This window comes from Mytilus galloprovincialis, chromosome 4 (genome assembly GCF_965363235.1).
Source record: "Mytilus galloprovincialis chromosome 4, xbMytGall1.hap1.1, whole genome shotgun sequence".
Taxonomy (NCBI): domain Eukaryota; kingdom Metazoa; phylum Mollusca; class Bivalvia; order Mytilida; family Mytilidae; genus Mytilus; species Mytilus galloprovincialis.
This window is the reverse complement of record NC_134841.1, coordinates 84,105,815-84,117,259: the sequence shown is the minus strand read 5'-3', so window position 1 is coordinate 84,117,259 and position 11,445 is coordinate 84,105,815.

The following is an 11,445-nucleotide window of genomic DNA, read 5'->3' as shown; positions in this document are numbered from 1 at the left end:
ATTAGTTATTTATGATCTTAAACTATAGCATTAGCTTTCACTAAATTAAATTTATTAATAATTGTCCTATAATTATAAAAGCATGTCATTTTAAAGGATTTAAAGATTCTATCAATTCTTTGTGAAATTGTTCCGATTTATTTACGACGTTGAGTTCATTAGGGTTTAATTCACATCGTATATAAAGTCCATAATGTCCTGATTATCGCTTTATCATTATGTACATGTTAAAGAATTTCAACAAGAAAAATGGGGGTCACCGGGCAAATTTTTTCAAGGCATTCAAATGGATAAAACCAGAGGATTCTGAAAATCTGACAAAAAATCCATAACCTGACAAGCCAGCTTCCTTAACAGCTGTATCATAATACGTGATATATCTGTAATTTTCCGAATTTTTGATCGATAGTGAACCGTTTCAGTATTTTTCTTTAATTTTTTTTCGTGTAGCCGTCCGTCTCAGTGTTATTCAGTTTTTGTACGAGAACACATATTACAATATTCAAATTTATTTAGGGGCTCAAATAAGCAGAGGAAGTTCCCTTTTTTTTTGGAATCTTTTATGATATCGGAAATTCGTTACCGGCTGAATCAGCTGTTGGATCACTTTTGTTATTGTCTCCCGAACTGACGAGAGTATTATGTTCAATACTTTAGTAGATAAACACTCCCATTCGTTGTAGCAAGAACTTTCTATACTAAGTATATACTATTATAGAAAGTCCCTGGTTGTAGTTATATACAAAATGTACATGTCTGTTCAGCTTACAATAATATTGAAATTCAAGGTCCTCGATAAAAAAAAATCTTACGTTCTATGATCTTGCTTTACGATATGTATTTTTTAACTTACCAGTTTGATTTCTAACAAAAAATTTAAATACAGATAATAATTGTTTGCATAAAAATTGCTTCCAGGATCCAGCAATACTGATGTTTCTTTAAGTAAGGAAATCGAAGGAAAACGGGTAATTTTTAGCCATTGATTTTATTGAGAAAAAAATCAGCGGTCACTTTATTAAATGTATTTAATGTTAATAATTATAGGTCAAAGTACGGCCTTCAAGACGGAGCCTTGGCTCACCCCGAACAGCAATCGCAGCTTAAGTTGTTCTTGCTTAAAAATTGCTTCCAGGCTCAAATAATACTAATAAATATAATAATAGTACCCGTCCACGTCCACTTGTATTTTAGTCCATCTGATGAATTTTAGTCCATCTGATGAGTTAAGCCTTTTTCAACTGATTTTTATAGTTCGTTCATATGTTGTTATGTTTGACACTGTCCCATGTTAAAAAGGGGGGATCCCGCTATAATGCTTAAACCCGCCAAATGTATGTATATGCCTGTCCCATGTCGGCCTGTAATTCAGGGGTTGTCGTTGCATATTTGTTTTTTGTTCAATTTTTACATAAATCAGGTCGTTAGTTTTCTCGTTGGAAATGTTTTACATTGTCATTTTGGGGCCTTTTATAGATGACTATGCGGTATGGGCTTTGCTCATTGCTGAAGGACGTACGGTGACCTATAACTGTTAATTTCTTTGTTATTTTTGATCTCTTATGGAGAGTTGTCTTATTGGCAATCACACCACATCTTTTATCTATTTTATGCTTTCCTAATGTCCTGATGACTATTATATTTTTTGGATGATACAATAACAAATGCACCGCATAACGTTATAAAATATGAAATAAAAATATGCATATACTTTTTACATTTCCATAATTGATTGTTGTTTTGCCAGTGGGTTTCTCCTTGACAAATAAACAACCTAGACACGCACAAGAAACTTTCACAATGCTTAACACATTTTATACCTGTTCATAAATGACATTCAAAGATACTTATAATTTCTAGTAAAAAAGTTCCAATGAATATAACTGGTTTTTTTTTTTGTATGACTTCATCATTCTTCAACAATAGCAAAAACAGACCGTGCATGAAAAAAACAACCTCCGCCAGTCAATTTTCTAATAAAATCAAAGCAAAAAATTCCTTAAAATTAGATTGGACACTTATCATGCTTACCTCACTAAACCTCATTACTATACTAACAAACAAACTGATAATTATTTCAAAATACGATGGTATGAATGTTCTTCCTGGTTTTGAAAGAACGATTCTTTTTATAGACATGAACGCGGCTGTCAAAGAGAGCACCCCTTTTCCATTATTATCGTAAGTCTACGTTACGTTTACGTCACGTTTGCGATCACCTTTGTGAAACACTCGCAGGTAAAATCTTACGCTTAACGTAAGTTTAATCGTAAACGCAAGTCGTACGAATCTTTGTGAAACGATAGCCTGAGAATTAGAAACCAAATTTATTGTAAAACATTAATTCGTAAAAAATCGACGTTTTCTATTGAAAGCTAAAATGTTTTAGGTCTAATTTAAACATACTGGACTAGTTCAACTTGTTTATTCTGAATAAAAAATGAAATATGATTTATTGGTTACTGTTAAAAGAACACTGGTGTACACAGTTAATTCCAAAAAATGTTTTATTGGAAATCCCACAGCTTTAATTTCTGATTTCAAAACTAAGCCAGGAAGTTCAAAGTAAAAAACTCTTAAAAGTTTATTTTAATTTTAATGGTATATTGTATATTGATTAATTGAAAGAAAAATTATATTTTTCATTAACAAAGCAACTGAGCGAAACTGTTTATTAATGTATGGTGGCCAATGTAGTGCATGCCAAATGCTTTTCTGGACTTAGGTTCATTAGAAATCCTAAATGCTTGCAGTTTATTGAAATGAAAAATCATCAAAAATAATTAAACATAAAAAGACCTTATAATGAATTTAAAAAAAAATTCTTAACTTAACATTGTAACACAGTTAAGATTCAAAGTATTTTTACCATACTTCGGATGTTATTATATTGAACAAATGATGAAAGATATCCAACCAAACAACTTTAAACAAAAAATTTTAAATTAAGAAAAGTAGGAATAATAGTAACAGTTGATACATACATGTTAGTAAATGTGCTATAAATTCTGTTACCATTAGTTAAGTGAGATAGATCTGAGTGAAGTGAGTGGAAATCGTGTAAAGCTCTAGTAAGTTCCCCATAACCTTCTTTTATCATTCAATAGTTATATGACATTATCATCCAACGCTGGTTTGTTTGGTCAATCTCTGTTATAAAACTGCACGTTTGCTTTCGATAAAGCGAAGATAATGCAATTATACAAACTGTACTAAATCCATAACACAGCCGATTTTTCTTTAACTGTTTAGTCATGACATGAATTTGATGTCGTCATTGATTTTATGCACCTTTGAGCATGTATTAGTGAATTTTATGCACCTTTGAGCATGTATTAGTGAATTTTATGCACCTTTGAGCATGTCTTAGTGAATTATTGTTCTAGGTCAGTAATGGACTGTACCACAACTGATGAAAACGAACATTACAAATCAATGTCAGTATAAAATAGACATGCATGTCCGTCTTTCTTCATCCTTATGTGCAGACAGATCTTCCAGTAATTTCATCAGATCTGTTATAAATAAAAGCTCGAAGTTATTTTATTTATTAACGCAAATACCTTAGAGGGGAAACTCATTTAGATTTATAGATAAAGTAATCAACTATTTGATGCGTTATATAATCATCTTCATGCGGTAAACATATCAAAGCAAGAATGTTCCGTGTCAATAGCCATTGCCTTAGCCGTTTATATTGACTTTTGATTCCCAAGAATGCTGTTATGATCTGAATATATTTTTTTCAAAACTGCCAATTAGCACTTTTCTATAGCCATTTTCATCGAATTTCTGTTTTATATAATATTCTAACAAGTTGTTTTGACATTCACTCGACATCTGAAATGATAATTGCATGCCATTAAGTAACAGCATTTCAAATGATAAAAAATATCAATTAGAGCTCAAGTCTTGTTCCTTTTTATGGCGTTGTCAGTTTCTTTTCGACTTTTCAATTTTGATTGCCAGTTTGGTACCCCCTCCCTCACACACACAAATACCCACAAAAAAATCAAAAAACAATATGCATCAGCTGAACAATGCTAATTTCAAAAATCACCGTTCATATCCATGTACGATAACATATTCAGGATACTCGACACGTATTTCTTGTTAAAAATACCAATGCAGACCAAACTTTTAAGCCAAATAGGTTTTCAACACATCGACATGCTAAAATATCAACTGCAAGACACACTATATGTGACGCGGTTTGTCAAGTGAACACACTCAGTGTAACTTGAAATATAGGATATCATTACTAGTGTCTAGAAATTGAAAATTAGCGTTGATAATAGAGACAAAAGATATACATTCACTTAGTCTATAATTGTGAACTATACATTACTTATAGTATATAAAAACATTCCAGCAACTCCTGCAAAAAAAGGGACGAAAGATACCAGAGGGACAGGTCAAACTCATAAATCGAAAATAAACTGACAATGCCATGGCTAAAAATGAAAAAAAAAAACAAAAAAAAAAACAGACAGACAGACAGACAAACAATAGTACTCATGACACAACATAGAAAACTAAAGAATAAGCAACACGAACCCCACTAAAAACTAAGGGTGATCTCAGGTGTTCCAGAAGGGTAAGCAGATTCTGCTCCACATGTGGCACCCGTCGTGTTGCTTATGTAATAACAAATCAACACTGCAACAATACCATGCCCGTTCTCTCTCTTATTGCCACATCGTTGAATGCATGCACAACAGATGCCGCTACTACTGCAATTGGAATATTTTACTCTTCCAGTGCACATAAAGTCACTCAAGGATTTTGATGGGGTTAGTGTTGTTTTGTCTTTGGTTATCTGTGTAGTGATTTTAACTGTTGTTTCTCTTTTTGTCGTTTTTACTTCGTGCAATGGTGATGTCTGGTTTTCTTCTAAGAAGTTGTATATTTTTGGTTTATTATGAATAGTTATGAATGTAAGCTGAATAATTTAGCTTAAAAGCTCCGCGCGTATAAAAAAAGGTATAACAATATATAAATAACTACTGAAAGTTATAAAGCTTTTTAAAATATTGTAAATACACTAAAAGAACCTAACGAAACTATTGTCTTTACAATCTAAAAAGTGCTTCGTACTAAAAAGTTCTAATTAAAACATGATTAGTTACTTAACAAGACTGCTACAAATAGTTTGTAAAATTAAATTATTTCTACTAATGCTTATATTCTTATTTATTATCATTGCGATTCATTGTAACTCAGAAGAAACCCAATTAGAAAAGCATAGTAGATAAAACAATGTTAGTATCTTGGCAATACTGATTAACTCGGCAATAGAATAACTTCTATGACCACTTGTTCAGTGGAAATATTTTGTAATCGGTGAAAGGCAATAAATGTATAAATCCGTAACATTAATCTGTCTACCATGGCCTTCTTTATCATACTTTATGCCATAATGATATTTCTACAAGTTGATACTGCTAACATTAATCGTCCTACCATGTTATATTTAATCAATCTCTATTACGTAAACTGCATGTCAGTCGTGCATATATTGCTTAATATCGATAAGCAAAGAAATATTATTCCTTCTAGAATTACTGATTAATATGTATATTGGATGTAAATTGTCATTTCATATGCCACTTTAAAAGATTCAAAGGAAATTGTAAATATCATATAGTGATAATAAATGTTTATGAATTTTATTATTCTTATGTCATCTCTGATTTTTTTTTTGTGCACAGCACTAACAAGACTAAACATGTGTTTTTAGTTTAAAATTTAAAGCCTATGCAATTGGTTATTTACGGATAATTGTCAGAAGCACAATTTTGTGTTTAACGTAGACATATAGTTGCAGCATAAATTCTGAATCATATAATAGAAAGTAGAAATTTCAAGGATGCAATGAAAACCATGGGAATATGTATAAGTGAATGTAGTGTATTTATGTCTTTATCGTATCTTTATATATTTGCTAATCAAGATTTCTCATCCGGAAACATGGATCGCCTCGACCTAGATATGATTACGGGTGAATGACCTAGTTCAATATAGTGTTTCGATTGACAGTTTAGAGTTTAACCTTGAAACGAATGCACTGAAATCCATAGTAAAGTAGATGATAATTCTGAATTATTCTGCTTCTGAAATCAAAGATACAATATGTCAGTATACAATTGTAAACTTGTAAGTAAATAACAAGTCACAGGTTGAAAATGTATGTAGACATGATTGTCCTAGTAAGCTTCAATGCTTTCATTTTCGTCATTTGAACTCCAGTTGAAGAAATAATACCACATCTCCTTTTTTATATTAAAGCTTGACCAGTAATTTGTAATGTTTTTCGATTATTTGTTTTTGTTCATTTTCTCGTAAGGTAGTTGAAATAATGTACATGACGGCCTCGCAAAATATAACAGTAAAAATGAAAAAAAATAACCAAAAACTAGTATTAAGTACTTTTATCATGCAGTAGTGAAATTGTTTACAGAAAAAATAAAAACTGAACGCTGAATTATGGGACGAACATGAAATTATTGGTGAAGTTAAAATTGAAAATATAAAAGTTATCCAAAGGGTGAACTTTTCTATAATGATCTCCCGCCCATTCAATTTAATTGCACTGCGGCAGATATTTCAACGAAATCTCATCATTAATGCCTTTTACCTGGCATTAACTTTGTATTGTAGTATCTTATGGTAATACATTTTCTGATTCTTGTAACAAGAACTATAGAAATCTCCTTTTTGATTTTGGATGTTTTTCCGTTGTATAAACCAAAAAAATAAGGCATCCATTACATCATGTCTCCATGGACTGGAACATAATCAATGTTTTTTTTTTATACCACAATAAAGTACTTTTTACAAATGATAATGTCATTTGTGAGCTTGTTTTATTTATTACAGCTATACCGATATCTTTCCTTTTTATAATCGAATTCTTTTTCCAATTGGGAACTGTTATCAGGATTTAGAGTCACTAATATTTTTTTATGAATAGTAATTTGCATGAGTTTGTGGACCAAAAAATGAGACGTGTATTTTTATACATTCTTTTCCAATTGTTCATTTATGTATTAATACCTGTATCAATATGATTGTTCATTACCTCAGTAGTTCCCTTTCCACTTCGTGATAAATTACATGTCAAAACCTATATTTTTTTCATAAACTAAAATTTTCAAAAGATGTTTTGGTGTTATGCTCGACCGAACCTCCAACATAAATCCCATCTCTGAAAATGTTGAAAAAAATAAATATATAATCAGAAAAAAATTTGAGACGAGTGCCTGTGTTTCTATACTATGTATAATTGAATGGTATTACAATGCTAGCCAGTGTTTTAAAGTACATGTAGTCTATCGTTTACCTTTGCATGCAAGGCGATGATGTATGACATCAATTTAGTTTAAAGCTTCATCAGTTCAGAAATGACCACTTAATGTCAATATGGCATAAGGTGAATCATGCGCCTGCAGGTAAAGTACTACACGTGCATAATTAAAAGATGAATCATCTAAGATACCTGAGAATTACGGTGACGTTGATTGATAGTCAAATGATTAAGCAAAATTGATTTTTCAGGAATAATCATCTTGGGACGGGTCATCTTTACGTCTATAAATATGTTTTTCCATAATTGAATTGTGCACACAATGCAATTTATACTGTTGTATAGAAATATTCAGCATCAAATTCCGAAAGATTTTTCTATTTTAACGACCAACTATCGTGTCTGTTATGCAAATGACATTGTAATTGTTTTTCCTGGTATTTTCCAGGTAATGAACAAGTAAAAAAAAATGGTATGACAAGTGTCAAAGTTATAACTGGCTAAAATTTCAATATTAAAGAGTCTGAAGTTGGTTCATAACTTGTCAAGACTTTATAAAATACATATTTACAAGGGACCATATTTCCATACAATATAAATGTATGCTTGTTTAAAGAGAACATTATTATCATGTCTCCGCTCTATGAAGTCTTCTTGGTTCTGCTTTACGTCCAGTAACAATTATTTCATGTATATTCCAAAAAGAGATATACTTGTAATAATGTTTTGAAGACATGTTGATACATAGTTACATTTAACAATAATTTTGTTTGTAAAATATAATTAAGGATATACAAAAGCATACTGAAATAATGTCAAAAAGACAATATTTTTTATAACTTTATCTCATTTGAATTTTTTTTTTAATCTTCAAGTTTGGATGAACATTCTAAATATTGCAAATTTAAGTATAATATACAACTGTCACATCAATTTATCATTAACCAAGAAAACTAAGCATTGACCAATGAACTATGAAAATGAGATCAGGTCAGATGAACCATGCCATGCAGACACGTACAGCTAAAATTCTTCAATACAACAAATATAGTTCACCTTTTGCTTATAGTTTAAATAAGCCCAGACCAAAACACAAAAACTTAACACTGAGCAATGAACCGTTAAAATGAGGTCAAGGTCAAATAAAACCTGTGCGGCTGACATAGATCATAAAATATTTCCATACACCAAATATAGTTGACCTATTGCAAATAGTATCATAAAAAGGCCAAAACTCAAAATCTTAAAAAAGCCCAGACCAAAACACAAACATTTAACACTGAGCAATGAACCGTTAAAATGAGGTCAAGGTCAAATAAAACCTGCGCGGCTGACATAGATCATAAAATATTTCCATACACCAAATATAGTTGACCTATTGCAAATAGTATTATAAAAAGACCAAAACTCAAAATCTTAACTTTGACAACTGAACCATTAAAATGAGGTCAAGGCCAGATGACACCTGGCAGCTAGACATGTAAACTTTACAATCATTCCCTATCCCAAATAGAGTAGACCTATTGTATATATTACACTATTTAAAAAAAACAGACCAAAACACAAAAACTTAAGTCATATGAAACTAGTGGCTGGTGAAAAATAAAGTTTATCCAATTCTTGAACCAATGCATATATATATATATATTTCTCTAATTCTTCGAGAATTTATACCTTTCTGCACCCGTTGTATAAAAAAAATTAATCAACGTGTGGTTGCCGGTGATCTCAGCAGATGATTGGTTAAGCTAAAGGTCACAACCCGCCGGGACTACTTTTCCGTTCGGATTTCTCGGAATTTATCAATAACAACATAGCAACATATAAACAAACTCGCGAAATCGTCTGCTTCAACAATAAAAACAAATATGGCTTCAGAGATCAACAATGACCCGCATATCGGGGCTAGAGTAAAGCTTGTAGGCGGGATTAAAGGGATAATTTTAAGAAAAACTATAAATTTTGATTTCCCACTTTGGGAAATTAAACTTGATTCTGGGAAAGTTGTCACAGAGGCCAGATATCGTTTTGATATTATAGAAGACGGTGTTCAAAACATTGAACCAGAAATAATTGTAACAAAAACTAACACTAAACAGAAAATGTCATCTCTAGCTCCAGCAAAAGACCCTTGCCACACTGATGAGTTCAGTGATAGTGATTTTATGTATTTAGCTGAACCTATACATGAATCTAACAAAGATTTGACCCTCCCTAAACTGTCTTCCAAAACCAAAAAAAGACAGTTTGTGACCATTCCTGAAGACTGTATTGACACATTTGTACTAGACCAGGAAAATAAGAATACCGCTAGAAAAACACAAAGTGACATACAATCATTACAGCAATTCTTGATTACAAAATTGGAAACAAGAGAAATATATTCAATCCCACCCCATGAATTAAACCAAATTTTATGTCAATTCCTCATATCCGTACGAAAAGATGATGGAAACCAATATGAACCAGCATCCCTTAAAGGTATGCTCTGCAGTTTTGATAGATATTTAAGACACCATAACTATGGCTACCAAATTAGTAAAAGTGCAGAGTTTTCCAAAGTCAAAGATGTCCTGACAGCAAAACAAGTGGAACTTAAAAAATTGGGAAAAGGAAACGGTCATAAAAAGGCAAAGACACTTTGTGATGAGGATATCGAGAAGCTTTTTCAGTCGGGAGAAATTGGAGATGACAATCCTACAACACTTCTACACACTGTATGGTTTTTTAACACTATATATTTTGGTCTAAGGGGAGTCACAGAACACCACCAAATGACATGGGGTGATGTCAAAATTGTTAGGGACACTTCGTCCGGACTAGAATATCTCCAAATGAACGAAAGAAACACAAAGACCAGAACAGGCAAAAGTCTAAGAGACCAGAGAGACATCCCGCAAATGGCATGGGCAAATCTAGAAAACAAGTTAAAATGTCCTGTACATGCATATAAACTGTATAAATCAAAACGCCCACTCAAGTATTCAAATCCAAGTGATCCCTTTTATATTCAAGAAAATATAAATAGAGAGAAAACTGGCCTTTGGTACAAGAGCCAACCCATAGGCATCAACAAATTAGGAAAATTTATGAAAAAGATGGCAACTGCTGCAGGTAAATTTCTTTGCATTCATGTATAAAACTGGTCATTTTATATTTATATTGCATGTACATGTATTATACTGAATTTACCTACTTTACATACAAATTATATATTGAATCTACCACTACATTGAGTTCGATAAAATATTTATTCACTCAAGACAGTAAAATTTTAAAATTTAAAACATGAGGCTTGTAGAGTGTTTTAAATATTTAAAATTTAACTGTCGAGAGTGAAGAATTATCAAACATGTATTTATTAACATATATTAACAACATTATCTGGTGAATCTGTTTATGAAATGATATTTTGTGACATAACACACAGATAAAATCTATATTTCTTTTACATTCTGTAAAAATAAGTGTACTTTCTATATATGGTTTTCTCTTTTTATGACGTCACAATAGATACATAAAAAAATAAACTTTATAATACATGTATTGAATTTTCACCAATAAAAAAATGAGTTCACACACCATATTGACAAATAATCTACATATCTTGCATATATCTGCACACTTTAGACTTTAGATATTCATTTTATTCATTACATGTACATGTATCAGACTGTTAAATAAAATTAAAATAAATTAACATGACTAAAGTACTGTTATCTATTAATAAAACAGTTATCACATTTTAAAAAGCAAAAAAATTGTTCTCAGCTAAACAGAAGCAGGATATCATATAAAGTCTGTTAACTTTTTAATTTCAAAAACAATCAGTTAAAAATATCAACAAAAAGGTTAAGGTAATGAATAAAACAATTTGTTTAAGTACATGTATAGAACATGTATTTGTTTCAAATTTTTAATTGTTTTTGTTCATACATGTATAATAGGGATAATTCAAAGTAAAGAAGATGATGACAATGATGAAAGTGAAAATGACTCAGGCAATAGACGCCTTACAAACCATTCTGCAAGAAGATTTATGCTACAAAAACTTGATGACGCAGGATTTGAGCATAATCACATTAAACAGGTTAATACTTAAAGGGAAACTTCGCAAAAAAATCAAAAATTGATATTAT